Source organism: Loxodonta africana, chromosome 3, assembly GCF_030014295.1.
Source record: "Loxodonta africana isolate mLoxAfr1 chromosome 3, mLoxAfr1.hap2, whole genome shotgun sequence".
NCBI classification, from domain to species: domain Eukaryota; kingdom Metazoa; phylum Chordata; class Mammalia; order Proboscidea; family Elephantidae; genus Loxodonta; species Loxodonta africana.
In genome coordinates this window covers 105,620,116-105,638,743 of record NC_087344.1, presented here as the reverse complement: position 1 = coordinate 105,638,743, position 18,628 = coordinate 105,620,116, and the positions used below count along the sequence as shown (strand labels likewise).

At 39.9% G+C, this 18,628-nt stretch overlaps 1 long non-coding RNA gene across 2 annotated transcripts in view; it reads left to right on the top strand.

Annotated features, from left to right (window-relative positions):
• LOC111750997 (uncharacterized) overlaps positions 1-18,628 on the top strand; it is a 69,235-nt gene that overhangs the window by 40,753 nt on the left and 9,854 nt on the right. The window contains exons 7-8 of one of the 2 annotated variants that reach the window (XR_010321407.1): positions 442-11,412; positions 11,733-12,164. This is a non-coding gene — a long non-coding RNA (uncharacterized LOC111750997). Of the gene's footprint in view, positions 1-441; positions 11,413-11,732; positions 12,257-18,628 lie in introns of both variants that reach the window. The other variant, XR_010321406.1, reaches the window with a different exon arrangement.

Below are 18,628 nucleotides of genomic sequence, written 5' to 3'. Positions count from 1 at the left end.
CTTGCATTTCTCACTTAACAGATCTTTTCACGTTGTTAAGTATAGCTTGACGTCATTCCTTTTAATGACTACCTAAAATGTTGTAGCTGGATGTACAGTAAAACCTGAGAGCCAGAACTGGACAGGACTGCCTTATTTTCCAGGTCTTGCAATTTTCTGCTTTTGACATGGTGCAGTCACCACTTTGCTGTTGCTCTCTATTTAGTGGAAGATATTTGAGTTTTCATTCTCTGACAGGTTTCCACCTTAAACAGGTTCCAGCTTCTGCAGCTTTTTACTATGCCATAGATTCTTTAACCCGTTCCTCTATTGATGGATATTTAGGTTGTTCTCAATGTTTATTATTATAAACAATTGTGTAATAAGCATTCTTATAAATATGACATTTAAACACTTTCTAACCTTCAAAGATTTCATGAGTGTAAATGTTTTTGATTACAGTTTGTTACACTCATTGAACAAAGCTGGCTGGCAGAGAAAGAAGAATGAGACAGACCTACAGAGAGGAGACAATGATCAGGGTCTGATATTTCCCGAGTTCAGCAACTGGATCTTCTTCCTTCCTGGAACCCAGTTATAATTCTGCCTTGGATTCCACCAGATACTGGGTCTGCTTAAACTTGTTTTACTATTTTCATTCAAAAGAATGAGTTCCAGTGTATCTTCCTTTAAGGCTGAGCCCCAGTAACATCTATTCCTAAATGTTTGCTTGACCACTCCATCCCCTAGCCTGAACCAGCTTGGTTTGACTGTAAAGTCCACTCACTTAGAAATTAAACCAATCACTTTGGTCACTTTGTTTCAAAATCATGATTATGTAACATTATTGGGCAAAGAGAAATTCTAGATAGAGAAATTCTAGCTAAAGAAATTAAAGATTGTTGTTGTTAAGTGCCATCCAGTCAGTCCTGACTCACAATGACCCTATGTACAACAGAACAAAACACTGCCTGGTCCTGTGCCATCTTCACAATCCTTGGTATGTTTGATACCATTGTTGCCGCCACTGTGTCAATCATTGGGGGTCTTCCTCTTTGTCACTCACCATCTACTTTACCAAATATGATGTCCTTCTCCAGGGACGGGTCCCTCCTGATAACATGTCCAAAGTACATTAGACCAAGTCTCACCATCCCTGCTTCTAAGGAGTGTTCTGTCTGTACTCCTTCCAAGACAGATTTGTTCATTCTTCTGGCAGTCCATGGTATATTCAATATTTTTCACCAACAACATAATTCAAAGGCATCAAATCTTCTTTGGTCTTCCTTATTCATTTTCCAGCTTTCGCATGCATATAAGGCAGCCTTTTGGTTAGCAGCCAAAATGCCATGGCTTGGGTCAGGCACACCTTAGTCCTCAAAGTGACATCTGCTCTTGAACACTTTAAAAATGTCTTTTGCAGCAGATTTTTCCAATGCAATATTGCTGCTTCCATGGGCATTAATTGTGGACCCAAGTAAAATGAAATCCTTTACAACTTCAATCTTTTCTCCATTTATCATGATATTGCTTATTGGTTCAGTTGTGAGGATTTTTGTTTCCTTCAGGTTGAGGTGTAATCCATACTGAAGGCTATAGTCTTTGATCTTCATCAGTAAGTGCTTCATGTCCTCTTCACTTTCAGCAAGCAAGGTTGTGTCATCTGCATATTGCAGGTTGTTAGTGAGTCTATCTCCAATCCTGATGCCAAGTTCTTCTTCATATAGTTCAGCTTCTCAGATTATTTGCTCAGCATTCAGACTGAATATGGTGAATGGATACAATCTTGATGCACTTTTCCTGCTTTTCAACCACATAGTATTCCTTTGTTCTGTCTCTTGGTCTATGTACACATTCCACAAAAACAAAATTAAAACAAACAAACAAAAAAACCAAACCCATTGCCGTTGAGTTGATTCTGACCCATAGGGACCCTATAGGACTGAGTAGAACTGCCCCATAGAGTTTCCAAGTAGCACCTGGTGGATTCAAATTGCTGTCCTTTTGGTTAGCAGCAGTAGCACTTAACCACTATACCACCAGGGTTTCCATGAACACCATTAGTGTTCTGAAATTACCATTTTTTGCAATGTTACTCATAATTTGTAATGATCCACACAGTCAAGTGCCTTTGCATAGTCAAGAAAACACAGGTAAACATCTTTCTGATATTCTCTTCTTTCGGCCAGGATCCATCTGACATCAGCAATGATATCTCTCATTTCATGTTCTCCTCTGAAGCTGGCTTGAATTTCTGGCAGTTCCGTGTTGATGCACTGCTACAACTCTTTTTGAATTATCTTCAGCATAATTTTACTTGCATGTGATACTAATGATATTGTTCGATAATTTCAGCATTCTATTTGAATCACCTTTCTTTGAAATGGGCACAAGAATAGATGTCTTCCAATTGGTTGACCAGGTAGCTGTCTTCCAAATGTCTTGGCATAGACGAGTGAGTGCTTCCAGCACTGCATACACTTGTTGAAGTATCTCAATTGATATTCCACCAATTCCTGCAGCCTTCAATGCTGCTTGGACTTCTTCCTTCAGTACCATAGGTTCTTGATCATATGCTACCTCCTAAAGTGGCTGAACGTCAACCAATTCTTTTCGGTACAGTGACTCTGCATTCCTTCCATCTCTTTTTGATGCTTCCCGAGTTGTTCAATTTTTTGCCCATAAAACCCTTCAGTATTGCAACTGGAGGCTTGAATTTTTTCTTCAGTTCTTTCAGCTTGAGAAATGTTAAGTGTGTTCTTCCCTTTTGGTTTTCTAACTCCAGGTCCTGGCGTATTTCATTACAATGCTTTACTTTGTCTTCTTGAGGCACCCTTTGAAATCTTCTGTTTAGCTGTTTTACTTCATCATTTCTTCCTTTTGCTTTAGCTACTCTATATTAAAGGGCAAGTTTCGGAATCTTTTCTGACATCCGTTTTGGTCTTTTTTTTTTTTTTTTCTTTTCCGCCCTTTTTAGGACCCTTTGCTTTCTTCATGTGTAATGTCCAACTTGTCTGGTGTTTGGTCATTAATGTTCAATGCGTCAAATCTATTTTTGAGGTGGTCTCCAAATTCAGATGGGTCCTACGTTGGCTCTTGTGGATTTTTCATTTTCTTCAGCTTCAACTTGAATTTCCATATGAGCAATTGATGGTCTTTTCTGCAGCTGGCATCTAGCACCCTTGTTCTGACTGATGATATTGAGCTTCTCCGTGGTCTCTTTCCACAGATGTGGTTGATTTGATTCCTGTGTTTTTCATCTGATGGGGTCCATGTATATAGTCGCTATTTATGTTGTTGAAAAAAGGTATTTGTAATGAATAAGTCATTGATCTTGCAAAATTCTATCATGTGATCTCCAATGTTGTTTCCGTCACCAAGGCCACATTTTCCAAAAGCTGATGCTTCTTTTTTGTTTCCAGCTTTTGCAGTAATTATCATCAGTGCATCTTAATTGCGTGTTTGATCAACTTCAGACTGCAGAAGTTGGTAAAAGTGTTCAATTTCTTCATCTTTGGCATTAGTGGTTGGTGCATAAATTTGAATGATAGTCATATTAATTGGTCTTCCTTGTAGGTGTCTGGATATTATTCTATCACCGACAGTGCTGTATTTCAGGATAAATCTTGAAATGTTCTTTTTGATGGTGAATGTGATGCCATTCCTCTTCAATGTGTCATTCCTAGCTTAGTAGACCATATGATCGTCCGATTTGAAATGGCTAATACCAGTCCATTGCAGCTCACTAATGCTTAGGATATCGATCTTCAAACATTCCATTTCATTTTTGACAACTTCCAATTTTCCTTGATCCATACTTTGTACATCCCTTTTTCCGATTATTAATCATTCTGATTATTAATGGATGTTTGCAGCTGTTTCTTCTCATTTTGAGTCATGCTGTATCAGCAAATGAAGGTCCCAAAAGGTTTACTCCACCCATGTCATTAAGGTCAACTCTACTTTAAGGAGGCAGCTCTTCCCCAGTTGTATTTTGAGTGACTTCCAACCCGGGGGGCTCATCTTCTGGTACTATATCAGACAAGTCTGTCTTCATCTAGAAGCTTGGCTGAAACCTGTCCACCATGCGTGTGATGGTTAACATTGTGTGTCAACTTGGCTAGGCCATGATTCTCAGTGTTTTGGCAGTAGTATAATGTTGTGATCACTTCCCCCTTGAAATACAATATGTGATCATTCCCATGTGTGAGTAGCCAATCAGTTGAAAGGGAGTTTCCTTGGGCAGGTGGTCTGCATCTAATGTTAAGTGGACATTCTAGCAAGGCTTGGAGATTCTTTGCTTGTGATTGATCCTGCAGCTGGATCCTGTGTGTCCGACCCCCAATTCTTGGAACTTGAGCTAGCAGGTTGCCTGTGATCTTGCCTGCCGATCTTGGGATTCATTGATCTTCACAGCCTGTGAGCAAGAGCTCTGCTCTCTGACCTGCTGATCTTGGGTTTGCCAGCCCCTGCAGCTGCGTGAATCAGGAGAGGCCTCTATTCTGACCTAAGGACTTGGAACATTTAAGCCTCTACAACCATGTAGGCCATTTCCTTGATATAAATCTCTCTACAAATATATTTACACACTTCACTGGTTTTGCTTCTCTGAGAACCCAGCCTAAGACAATGGGTGACCCTGCTGATACTTGAAATACTGGTGGCATAGCTTCCAGCATCACAGCTACATACAAGCCACCACAGTACGACAAACTGAGAGACGAGTGGTAGAATTAAATATCAATATTTTTAGTTTTTTAAAAGTTAATCATCTTGGATGGAACTTTCTACAGCTGGTGATAAAAATTCCTAATTTATTAAACTAAATGGATTTCTACTTAATCATTTATTGATGATCCAATGTAAACATCTTGTAGATCAAACATTTTACACACAGAGCATAATTCAGTGAGTCTACAGGTTCAACTAACTTATTTTACTTTAAAACAGAATAAAATGAGAAAAATATGACACTCTTTGAGAAAGGAAAATATGACACCAGATATGAGTCCTTCTGTAAGAATGGAAACTGTTTTAATTAAAGAAAAGCTATGAAGCTTTTCTAGCTAGAGGTAAAAGTACTTTGAAAATTCAGATGCTGTACTATATAAAATATCTTAGTCTGTGCAGATGACAAAACTAAGTTTATGACTTAGTAAACTACTCAGAGTGCCTTAAAATGATAAAGCAATTAAGTTGCCAAATAAGATTTAATTTTACCAAGCTCAACTCTCCATCACACACACACACACACATGAATTTTCTGTTGTTTCTTCACACTCCTGTACAGAGAGAAAATCTCTATCACTACAGAGCCCACATTCACTGTTTATCTCTTTATCTCTACGTTAGAATGGACATCAAGGTTCGTAAGACAGCTTTAATTGTGAGATGTCCTAAAACAGGTGTAGCTGGAGTCAGCCCAGGAGAGTTGATAAGTTATATTTACTTCTAAACTTACAATGATCTTATTTTGTTTGGTTTGGGTTAGAGCTAAGCCCCTCCTTTCCAATTAAAAACCTCCAGTGTAACTTTTTGTTTTGTTTTTAATTGAATAGGATTTTAAAAATTGATTATACTCACTGACAAATGTATGAGACATAAATGTACATGTTAAAGAATAAAAATTAAGTCAGGGCTCTGTGTAGCCTCTTGGAAGTTAAGAAGTAAAACATTGACAGAAGTTCCCTGTGTGGGCCTCCGCAATCACTCACCCTTCCCTACACCGTTGAGGGATCACTGTCCTGACTTGGAGTATCATTTCCTTGGTTTTCTTTAGCTTTACCACCTGTGTGCACTCCTAAACAAAGCAGTGTTTAGTTTTGTCTGTTTTGAATTTAGTATAAATGGAATCATTTGCATATTTTTTCTGTGACTTTCATCTTTCAGTATTGTGTCTGAGTGTCATCTATGTTGATACATCTAACTGTTAGTTTGTTATTTTCACTACTGGTTAATATTCCCTTTTATAAATATACAATAATTATATATTCTATACTTGACATTTTGATTGCTTCCAGTTTTTTAATTGTTATGAACAATGCTACTGTGAACATTCCTGCATGTGTGTCCTAGTGCAAGAGTTCTCTAGAGTATATAACTGGGAGCAGAATTGCAGAGTCATAGGATATGTATGTTGTCCAGTCCAGGTGGTGGTGCAGTGGTCAAGAGAGTGGCTGCTAATCCAAAAGGTTGGCAGTTCAAATTCACCAGCCGCTCCTTGGAAACCCTATGGGACAGTTGTACCCTGTCCTATACAGTTGCTATGCGTCAGAATCAACTTGACAGCAACGGTTTTGTTTTTTTGTTTTTTTTTTTTTGGTTAATCTTATTAAACTCTCTTATGAATTTTTATCATTTATACGCTCTCAGATTTTCTACATATACAATCAAATCATTTGCAGTTTTGTCATTTCCAGTGAGTGCGCGTGTGTGTTTCCCACATTAATGCACTGGCTAGACCCTCCAGTATAATGTTGAGTTGTTGTTAGGTGCTGTCGAGTCGGTTCCGACTCATAGTGACCCTATGCGCAACTGAAGGAAACACTGCCCAGTCCTTTGCCAACCTCACAGTTGTTGCTATGTTTGAACCCATTGTTGCAGCCACTGTGTCAATCCATCTTGTTGAGGGTTTTCCTCTTTTTTGCCGACCCTCTACTTTACCAAGCATGATGTCCTTCTCCAGGGACTGATCCCTCTGATAACGTGGCCAAAGTATGTAAGACGTAGTCTCTCCATCCTTGCTTCTAAGGAGCATTCTGGCTGTACTTCTTCCAAGGCAGATTTGTTCGTTCTTTTGGCAGTCCATGATATATTCAATATTCTTCGCCAGCACCACAATTCGAAAGCAACAATTCTTCTTTGGTCTTCCTTATTCATTGTCCAGCTTTCACATGCGTATGAGGCAACTGAAAACACCATGGCTTGAGTCAGGGTCACCTTAGTCCTTAAAGTGACATCTTTGCTTTTCAACACTTTAAAGAGGTCTTTTGCAACCAATTTGCTCAATGCAATGCGTCTTTTGATATCTTGACTTCTGTTCCATGGGTGTTGATTGTGGATCCAAGTAAAATGAAATCCTTGGCAACCTCCACCTCCTCTCCCTTTGTCTTGATGTTGCTTATTGGTCCAGTCGTGAGGATTTTTGTATTCTTTACGTTGAGGTGTAATTCATACTGAAGGCCGTGGTCTTTGAACAGAAATTGTTATATTAGCCAGCCTATCTTGTTTTTGATCTCAAATCAAATGATTTCAGGATCTCACCATGATGCATAATATTTTCTGCAGCCTTTTTTTCCCCTCTGAAATTAGTGAGACGAGCATATGGTTTTTCTCCTTTTGTCTGTTAATATGGTTAATTACATTAATTTGCTTTTTAATGTTGAGCAAACTTTCATTCTTGAGATAAATCAAACTCGGTCATGTATTTTAGTATCTGTGTTAATGAGTGATATTGGCCTGCTCTTTTCCTTTCTTGTATTCATTATCCTTGTCAAGTTATAGCTGGGTTATAATAACCTCATAAAATAGGTTACAGAGGATACCCACTTCTTCTATTTTCTCAAACAGTTTGTGTAAGATTGGAATTATTTGTTTCTACATTGGTTTTAATAAATTGGTTCAGACTGTCTCTAAACATCTGTGTCAAATACTTTAATATATATTATCTTATTTAGTGTATTTAATTGTTCAGTCCGGGGACTAAAAGGGGACTGAAGCCAAAATAGGTTATCTAACTGCCTAAAGATTACATAGCTACTAAGTGGCAGGCCAGAACTTGAATCAAGACTTCCTGACTCTGACTTCAGTTGTTCACTGTATGACACCAGATTTTTAGTAATGCTCTCAAGAATTATTGATATCTTGGCTGTTGTGCTTTTAAATTCCTTCAAACTTTTTTTTTCATGGTGTTTGTCTCTTCCTTTGATGTTATTTCTTGCTGCTGACACTTTTCTCCCTTCTTTTTGTTGCTCCGATATTTCTTTATGTCATTTCTAATATGTTTTACTCCCAGAAACAATCATAGGTTACTATTTTGTAACCTAATAGTAAATATGCTCTGAGTGTCTGAGAGATAATCCTAGAAGTAAAGTGTATGAGCATCATAACATCTATTTCAGATGCTCAGAGCTTCTGTCATTCTTTGTGCTCCTCTGGGTCCTAAAGATTTCAGGTTGCCAGATTGTTAATTATCTTTCCATGTATGTGTCCTACACTTTGCTACTCAAAGCATGGTCCATGGACTAGCAAAATTCACATCTTCTGGGAGCATGTTAGCAGCAAAGCAAAATTTCAGGCCCCACCCCAGAACTAATGAATCAGAATCTGCAGTTTAATAAGATCCCAGGTAAGTCGTATACACATTAAAGTCTGAGAAGCACTGGCCTATATCATTAAAAAAAAATAGGTTAAAAAATCTTTAAGAGTTTCTTATACCTTTTCACATCTCCAGTTGGAAGCACAATGTCTTACAGAAAAGCAGGTACTCATGAAATGAAGGCTATTATGATTTGTAAAACATAGGCCAGAAACTCCATATATTGTTTAATTTCAATAGGCCTCAGTTTCTCATCTATAAAATGAAAGGTTATAATTTAAAAATTTCCTCTAATGACCCAGTCAATTCCAAAATGCCATGACACTAATGGCAGTGATAAATAGTAATTTATAGTTAAAGTATAGAGCCCTAGTGGTGCAATAGTTAAGAGGTCAGGCTGCTAACCAAAAGGTTGGCCGTTCAAATTCACCAGCTGCTCCTTAGAAACCCTCTGGGGCAGTTCTACTCTGTCCTGTAGGATTGCTATGAGTTGGAATGAACTCATTGGCAGTGGGTATAGTTAAAATATTATTTCTACTAAGAAGTAATGATAATTATAATTTGAATTGTGCTGAGATATTTTCTTTGCAAAAAATTTTCAGCACCAATTATGTAATGGTGTTAAATGAAATATGTAATATATTAAAAAGTATCAGCTGCATCCAAATAGATTGCTATTCTTAAAATATGACTTGGGAAAAGATGGATTAAAAAAAGAAAAAGTTTCTTTTCCTCAAGCAGCAAAGGTGCAATAACAGGGGCCAACAAACTGTGTTAAAGAGCCGGTATAATAGCAAATTAGAAACCACAATATGGGTAAAATATATGAGATAATGTTTTGATTTCAGGGGCATCATGTTAAATTTTGAAAGCAGAACTAATATATTCTACCTAGCTGCCTAGACTTTCAAAATTATCTAGCAATTTATATTCATTCCCACCTTGAAAATTCCAAAGGTAGAGAAGGGATAGGAAACAGCAGAGTTAGAGGACTGCCCCATTTCAGAGAGTATCTAGCAAACCTAAAAATAAGACATTTCATAATTGGATGTGCTTGCTGTGTCCATCATTGGAAAACCCAGCATCTTCTTTGTTAAGAACTTGTACTTGAATAAGAACTTGAATTTTTATTCTTATACTGCATCCTAATCATCACTGTAGAAACCATTGTTCGCAGCCCACAAAAGAATCAAGTTTTACTCATGATTACCACTTACAGTTTTGATTCCTTTGATCTTCACATCTACTTGTTTGATGGTTCTGGTCCCTAAATTAGACATTTGGTATTGTTGGTCAGCCTTGAAACTTCAAAGACAACAAGCTGCCCATCCATCTGCAACACTGTTGTTAACGTCCCTTGTGTTCTCAGATTGCAGACTGTCTGTTCTGAAAGATGAATGACCAATCTATTCTAAGCCTGAGTAAAATAACTGACTAGTCTTAGGGCAACCATGACAGTCACTCATGAGTCTGACCGTGCCTATGCAGAATGCCAAACACCATACTTAAAAAGTAAGTTTAGTGGGGACTTGGTATATTCCACACCATCTTGGAGAAGCACCGTTTTGCTTGTTTGTTTTGTATTGGCTGTGGGGTTTGTGTGTGTGTGCATACCGGGAATAAGAAATGAAACGCCTTACTAATATCTTACATTGGCTTTGCTGAATTTAGCCTTTGCATACTGTATGTATTGGCTTTGGGAGGTTTTGCTTACCTGATCATCTGCAGTGAACAATGTCACATTTTTTCACCACATCAAAGATTCTGCTTCTAGGTATGGCTGGCATCTCTCTGTTTCCCAACTCCATAGTACCTTTCTAAAGAATCAAGCCTCTTTTCAAATTTACAATCCCTGACAGGGGCAGATGACCAAGTAAGCACGTGAAACCCCTGAGAAACTGTTCACTACATTGGATAATCCGCCCCTTTTGCAATCATCCCTCGCCTATGGAGAGTAGGTGGGCCAGTGGACTAGGGGACAACCCAGTCACCCAAAGAAATCCAAACGTAAAGGCCGCCCGGGGTCACGGCGGGACGCACAACCACTCAATTTCTAAGCTGGGAAAACTTAGGAAACTCGCTTGGGCTCCACCAGGGTCACGCAGCAGTTCCATGGCAGGAATTGTGCAATGGGGCAAGTCGGACAGGCGTGCGGGGGAGGGGTGTGCAAAGAACCAGGGGAGGCTTCTACAGTGCCAACTTTTTTTTCTTTTAGATAAGGGCGTTCTGCCTGGCTCCAAGTCAAGGCCAAGAAAGCGTCGCTTCTCTACAGGGGCCAGGGTCGGGGAGGTGTGTTAATACCAATATCATCTCTTCTGTTGACCCAAGACTAGCACCACTGCGCTTCCTCCAAATCCTCGAGGGGTGGCCGGGGAAGAGGGGTCCGAGTACGTGCGGGCACCGCGCAGCAGGACGCAGACTGGCCACCTGGATCGCGGCTAGGAACCCGGGCTCGCGGGGCTTCGCGACAGAGACTCAGACTTTCGGTAAGGGCACCGGGGCTTCCTGCTGCGCGGCGCCCCCGCCCCCGCCATTCCGCCTCACACTTTCGGATGGTGACGCAGCTGGGCCGGCTACGCTGAAGTCTGCACGGAAACCCGGAACCTCCTGGGCCGCCGGCCACCTCCTTCCCTCCTCCGCTGGGGCCCCTGGCGAGCGCCGCCCTTCCGCGCCTGGGGAGGGGCGCGCTGGGCTCCGGAGCCCCACGCTCCAGGGAGTAGGCGACTGAGTGTCAAGGAAGGAGCGAAGACTTGGGAAACGTTACAAGAGTTAACGTTACTGAGCAGTCTCTGTGCAGGCGCGGTGATAAACCTTTGGTCATATTTATTACTCATGGTGTCCTTATATTTGTGACGTACGTACTGTTTTTAATTCCACTTAACCCGTTACAGTCAATTTCGTCTCGTAGCGACTCTACAGGACCGAGTAGAACTGCCTAGAGGTGAGGAAACATGCTCAGAAAAGATAAGCTATTACTGACTTGCAGTCAAGCAAAAAGCAGAGACCTGCCTATCAAATCTAGGTTTGTCTTGACACAGCTATATCGCACTTCCCTTGGATCAGCCGCTTTAAGACTTTCATTCCAGGGAGCTGGAAACAGTTAACAGGTGGGAAAGGTGAGCCGCGCTCTGGGGCCCCTCTGCCCGGGGAGGCGGGGACATTGGCTTCTGGCTGGTGCTCTCACTCATTTGCCGAAATGTACTGCAAAAAAAAACCAAAAAACAAAAAACTTTCATTGTGCGTCGAGAGGTGAAAGAGGTTGGGAAGTATTCTGCAGACCTCTGTGTGCCTCTGTTTTCCATCTGTACATTGGGATCACGGGCACCTATCATAAGGGTTTGCTGGAGGATTAAATGAGACTCTGTTTACATGGGTGCTAGCACCCCGGGTCTCTCAATAAATGTTAGTAAATGGTAACTCTCTCTTCCTTTTGCAGCGCTCCCAGGAACATCTGTGCACTCACCCTCCTTACCACTGGAAAGGAGACCTGCACAGTCATTCTAGGTCAACACCCTCTCTCGCAGATGAGAAATTTAATCTACTCACCGAGAAAATACTTAGCTCCCACAGCCATCTAGTTAGTGACAGACACGAAGACAGGAGCCCTGTTTACTGGTCACATGCAAAGGCTCGTGCCTTCTCACCCTCCTTCAGAAGCTTCAGACCAGCTCTGAGGCCCGAACGTGACTCCCCCGGAGACCTGAGAGCTGTGGTGTGGGCGGGGACCTCCGGGAAGACGAACAGCGGAAGTCCAGTCACCGCTGTCGCGGCCTTCCTGCGCTCCTGGAGAGGGGGACCCCGCGCGTCGGGCCCTGGGCCGGTCCTACAGGCCTGAACTTCCCCGTAGGCGGAAACTCGGCCCCTTCTGGTAACTTGAAGACTAACTGCAACCTAGTAAAAGATAAAAACGTGTGCGTGTGTAGTTCGGACTGTGATTTGTCCCAGTAAGCGTAGATTAAGGTAAGAAGGAATATGTTGGTTTTAGGATTCTTTCCCTGTTGGAACAGCCTTTCCATGGCAAATCATTTCACAGTAAGCACAGAATTTTCAGGGAAGCTAGTCTTGGAAAGTGAAATAGCCTAATGGAAGTTTTCTAACATCATGAAATCTGGAGAATTATCCACTCCAAATGTAAGGGTTTTAACGGTCACTGCTCGCTAAAGGAGCTGCTTTTCATTCCAAGGCTCTGTGAAATAGGGTTAAAATACCTGGACAGCTCTCTCCCTTGGACCCTCTGGAATGATGGTAATGTGAAAGGTTTCTTAGCAGAGTTGGAGTTCAAAAGGGAAATAGGGGCATGAAAGGACAGAGCTCTCTCCTTTAAAAACAAAAGGGCCCTTTAAAAAAAAATCACAAAAATATTTATTATTCATTGTAAAAAAGTTAGGTTTTTCAGGAGCAGAAAGAAGAAAAAACAAAACAAAGTCTCAGAGAGAGAGAGAGAGCCCTGGTGCAATGTTTAAGAGATTGGCTCTTAACCAAAAGGTTGGTAGTTTGAATCCATCAGCTGCTCCTTGGAAACCCTATGGGGCAGTTCTACCCTGTCCTATAGGGTCACTATGAGTTGGAATGGATTCGATGACAATGGTTTTTTTTTTTTTTTAATACGTGTGTGTATGTGTGTGTATATATATATATATATATATATATATATATAAAATCAACTATGCACAATGCTTTGTAACCTTATTCCCACACCTAAAAACATCATGGCATACTACTATTTCCAGGGCATGTTTTTAAATGGCTATTTAGTATTCCAGTGTATACGTATTTAACCAAACCCCTATTGAAAGGCTTAAACTTGTGTCTGAAATTTTGCTGTTTTGGGCACTGTCTTTCATAGACCCAAAAAGTCATTCCTTGGGAGATAAAAACAGGTTAGGAAAATTTGCAAAGGAAATATCCCAAAAGCATTTTGAAGTGAAAACTGCAAAGACTCAGTCAAATTCACTGATAATAACTACCATGTCCTTTGCACTTAAGAGAGTGCTATAGTTATCATTAGTGTGGTTGGTCATGAAAAACCTCTATTTCTCTTTTTTAAAGAGAATGGCCTTAATACTGGTGCATGCCCAGAGATTACTCAAGTTTCCTAACAAGAAAACAAATCTGAGATTCCCAGTAAGTCTAAAAACATTAGTATGTGTAAGCCCTTTGTAAACTATCAAGTGGTATTCAATGAAATAGATATTTCTAGAAAGTGGTTTAATTAAAAAAAACTTGTACTTAGAGACAAGGGGTCAAAAACTCAAATGCCTACAGTGACCATGTAGGTAATGACTTGAAACAATTCTGAAAAATTCTCAGCTATTATCCCTTTGAATATTTCCTCTCCTTCGTTTTCTCTATCTCCTTTGAGAATTCTGAGTATGTGTATATTAAAAACCTCCTAATTCTATCATCTAAGTCTCATAATCTCTGTTTCATATTTTGTATCTCTTTTACTCTCTGGGCTGCATTTAGCATTATTTTTGGGAATCTGTGTTCCAGTTCACTAATTCTTTCTTCAGTTGTATTGAATCCCCTTTTGAACTTGTTTATTGAGTTTTTTTTTTTCCTATTACTTTTTCATTCTTAGAAGTTCTATTTGTGGGCTGAATTAACATTAAACATTCTTATTTTATATTCTGTATCTTGTCATTCCATATCTGAACATTTTGCAGGTCTCAATTTTGCCGTCTGCTGCTGCTGGCTTTTACTCATTGTGCCTTGTTTACTTGTGTGTTTTGAGGATTTTTACTCTAAGCTCATATTCTTTGGGGTTTTATTTGTAGAAATTATTTGAGGCATAGACTGAAGTTGTGTTCATCCAGAGATTGTGTTTACTTTTACTGGTTGCCTGGAGTCACTACTTACCCAGGACCAAATTAATATCTCTGCTTGTTTGTTTTTGCTTATCTGGTTTCATTTTGTTTTTAACTACATAAGTAAGGTGAATTGGGCTGCAAACCTATGTGTGTGGGGGTATCAGCTTGTGGATATAAATTATCAGAAAAGAGTGCTATATCTTTTTCCTTTTCTTCCAAGTGCCAAGTCATGTTGGACAAGTTTCCTTATTGTTTCTTTCTTTGCAGCAGGTTTCTTTCCTGTGCATCCTTATACTGAAAGTGTAGCCCACTTTGTGTTTGCATCTTTATTAGATTTCCTCATCTTTGGTGGGCTTTAGCTTGAATGGATTTCTAAGAACCCAGTATTCTTACATCTTCAGATTTCTCAGGAGAAGCTTGATTTTTATGTTAAATTGTTGTTGTTATTGTTGTTAGGTGCCGTCGAGTCAGTTCTGACTCATAGCGACCCTATGCACAACAGAACGAGACACTGCCCGGTCCTGAGCCATCCTTACAATCATTGTTATGTTTGAGCTCATTGTTGTAGCCACTGTGTCAATCCACCTCCTCAAGGGTCTTCCCCTTTTCCTCTGACCCTGTACTTTGCCAAGCATGATGTCCTTCTCCAGAGACTGATCCCTCCTGACAACACGTTCAAAGTATGTAAGACACAGTCTTCCCATCCTTGGTTCTAAGGAGCATTCTGGTTGTACTTCTTCCAAGGCAGATTTGTTTATTCTTTTGGCAGTCCATGGTATATTCAATTTTCTTCACCAACGGCACAATTCAAAGGTGTAAATTCTTTTTTGGTCTTCCTTATTCATTGTCCAGCTTTCACATGTGTATGATGTGATTGAAAATACTATGGCTTGGGTCTGGTGCACCTTAGTCTTCAAGGTGACATCTTTGCTCTTCAATACTTTAAAGAGGTCCTTTGCAGCAGATTTACCCAATGCAATGCATCTTTTGATTTCTTGACTGCTGCTTCTATGGCTGTTGATTGTGGATCCAAGTAAAATGAAATCCTTGACAATTTCAGTCTTTTCTCTGTTTATCATGATGGTGCTCATTGGTCCAGTTGTGAGGATTTTTGTTTTCTTCATGTTGAGGTGTAATCCATACTGAAGGCTGTGGTCTTTGATTTTCATTAGTAAGTGCTTCAAGTCCTCTTCACTTTCAGCAAGCAAGGTTGTGTCATCTGCATAACGCAGGTTGTTAATGAGTCTTCCTCCAATCCTGATGCTCCCTTCATCTTCATATAGTCCAGCTTCCCTGATTATTTGCTCAGCTTACAGATTGAATAGGTATGGTGAAAGAATACAACCCTGATGCACACCTTTCCTGACTTTAAACCAATCAGTATCCCCTCGTTCTGTCTGAACAACTGCCTCTTAATCTATGTAAAGGTTCCTCATGAGCACAATTAAGTGTTCTGGAATTCCCATTCTTCACAATGTTATCCATAATTTGTTATGATCCACACAGTCAAATGCCTTTTCATAGTCAATAAAACACAGGTAAACATCCTTCTGGTATTCTCTGCTTTCAGCCAGGATCCATCTGACATCAGCAATGATATCCCTGGTTCCACGTCCTCTTCTGAAACTGGCCTGAATTTCTGGCAGTTCCCTGTCGATATACTGCTGCAGCCGTTTTTGAATGATCTTCAGCAAAATTTTGCTTGTGTGTGATATTAATGATATTGTTCTATAATTTCCACATTCGGTTGAATCACCTTTCTTGGGAATAGGCATAAATATGGATCCCTTCCAGTTGGTTGGCCAGGAAGCTGTCTTCCATATTTCTTGGCATAGAACTCATACGTATTGTATATCTATGATACAGGAAGCATTCCGTAGAATGCATCTGTTTGATTCAGTCACCACAGATTTGAAGAGAAAAGTCCAATTTTAGGTTTCTGCATCTTTCTCCATAAATAGAAATGTACTTGCCAGATCCTGTGTCTAGATTTTTGGTTCAGAAAATATGGTCTTTGTATTTATAATACAAGGAATGTAGGTCATAGTCTCTGCCTTCAAACATTTTTACTCTATGCAGGATAGAATGTGCAAGATGGATTGTAGCATCAAGAGATCGAAAGAAGGAAGAGCAACTAGGAAATCAGTGCTTTAGCCTGGGTCTGCTTTTGTTGTTTTTACGTAGTGCTGAGTTTGCCCCTGACTCATGGTGACCCCATTCACAATGAAACACAACAGAAAGACTGGGCCGCCTCATGATTGGTTGCAGATGGGACCCGTTGTGATCCGTAGGGTTTTCGTTGGCTGATATTTCAAAAGTAGATCGCCACGCTTTTCTTTCTAGTTTGTCTTAGTTCAGAAGCTCCACTGAAACATGTTCAGCATCATTAACAACACACAAGCCTCCACTGGTAGCAGTCTGGTCTTCCAGACCCAGGTCAGCTTTGAAGGGGCCTTAATTAGGGTAGGCATGATGAGACTGGAAGGAAGGTGACAGGTTGATGAAAAAGTGATAGGTTGATAACTGAATGAATGTGGTAAAGAATTAGAGAGAAATGATATATAGTATGTATGTCATTGGGAAAATTCTAATCAGACATCATGTTTTATGGATATTCAAAGGCTGTCTTCAGTGATTATTTTGGAGGAAAGAAAAAGAAAAGCCCAATGTAACTTTTTTTTTTCTTCTTCTAAACCAAAGGCAATGTGAAAGATTTTGTAATTTGTAAAGAGCTCAACAAATGTAATCAAGTTTTATTTATGTAACAGGAAGAAGGGGAAAAAGTTCAAGTGTTAGGGGAAATATTTTGGCTGACACGTTCAGGTACATTATCCTCTTCTAATACCTTCTCATCATTAAGGAATTACCTTCCTCTTTTAATAAACGTTAAATACTTGTGCACAGGCACGTCACGATTTTGAAGTATCTCTTAGATTTTTCATGTTGGAAGGCTTCATTGAAATAGACTGTCAGTATTCTCCTAACTCATTGCTGTTAGTTCTGCGTATGGAATTTCACCGGCATCTGATTGTTTGAAGAGGCTATAGGGAAACTGATGACATTAAGTAAGATAGATTATGGATCACATTCAATTCTCATGTCTCTGTGGACCTAGCAGACATAACTCCCATTATTGCTAATGGGAGTTTGGAGCATACGCCTTTGTGTGTTTAGACTTTACCACTAAGAATCTATCAATCTCCTAACCTTGCGATAGGTGGCTAATAGGCTTTAACTTCAGATGTAATTGGGTAATTCTTTAGGACAACAGTATGATTCTAAATGATTAGCACCCAACAAATTTCCCCCTCAATTTTGCACTCTTCAAGCAGCAGAATGAAGGAGAATTTCTCAACAGCCTAGAATAAAGACAACACTATAGGAGAATTACGCTGTTTTTGTAGGCTCAGGACACAATGCAGGAACCCAGGCAGGGTTGTTTGCTCACCACTTTAGAAATTATCAAGCACTTTTAAATGTTTTGGTTTGAACCTCAGTGCAACTCTGCCCTAAAAGTAGGTTGGACAGATCTATTATCCCAATATACAGTCGGTGACTGGTGAACAGGGCCTCTAGAATGAATGAGAATAAAGACTAGAACGTAGATCTTAGACTAGAACCTAGAACTAGAACAAGCCCAGGGCTATTTTTCAGGGCCTCAAATTGCTTCTCAGCCTTGCAATTTAACAAGTGTTCCTTGAGGGCCCATTATATGCGTGGCTCCCTCAGACTCTGAGGGCAGCAGGAGTGCACACTATCGCCACTTCTCTCAAAGAGTTTATCTTATGGAAGCTTGTGTACCTGTGAAATGACTAGGGCATGGATTATATTTTCGCCCAGTATTTTAAGAGTATAGAGAAAGGAGAAATCATCAGGAGCTGTTCATTTGGGAAAACTTCACTGGAAAAGGCTGTGGGTGTTTTTGGATGCTCAGTAACAAATAAGGCAACTAAGAAACTAACTACCTCATCTGCTCAGTGTCAGGCACTAATGCTGTTGTCCCTCATACCTTCGCTCATTTAAACCTCACCATTCTCCTCTGAGGCAGGCATTTTAATCTCTGCTTTACAGATGACGAAACAGATGCTCAGAAACGAGGAGGGCGTGTCTAAGACACATGGTTAAGGTTCGAACATGAGACTGCAGTGCCCAGCTCTTAACCACTACTATGCACAATTTTATATTAAGTAAAATTTTTATTAAAATATTTTATTGTGTTTCCGGTGAAAGTTTACACAGAAAATTAGGTTCTCATTTAACAATTTTTACACAATTTGTTCAGTGATATTGGTTACATTTTTCACAGTGTGTCAACTTTCTCATTATTTCTGTTCTGGTTGTTTCGTTTCCAATAATCTAGCTTCCCTGCCCCCTTGTCTTCTCATCTTTGCTTTTGAGTAAATGTTGACCGTTAGGTCTCAAATAGATGATTTTTTAAAGAAGCACAGTGCTCACGGACGATATTGTTTATTTCATGAACCGATTTGTTATTTAGCTGAAAAATGACCTTATAGAATAGTTT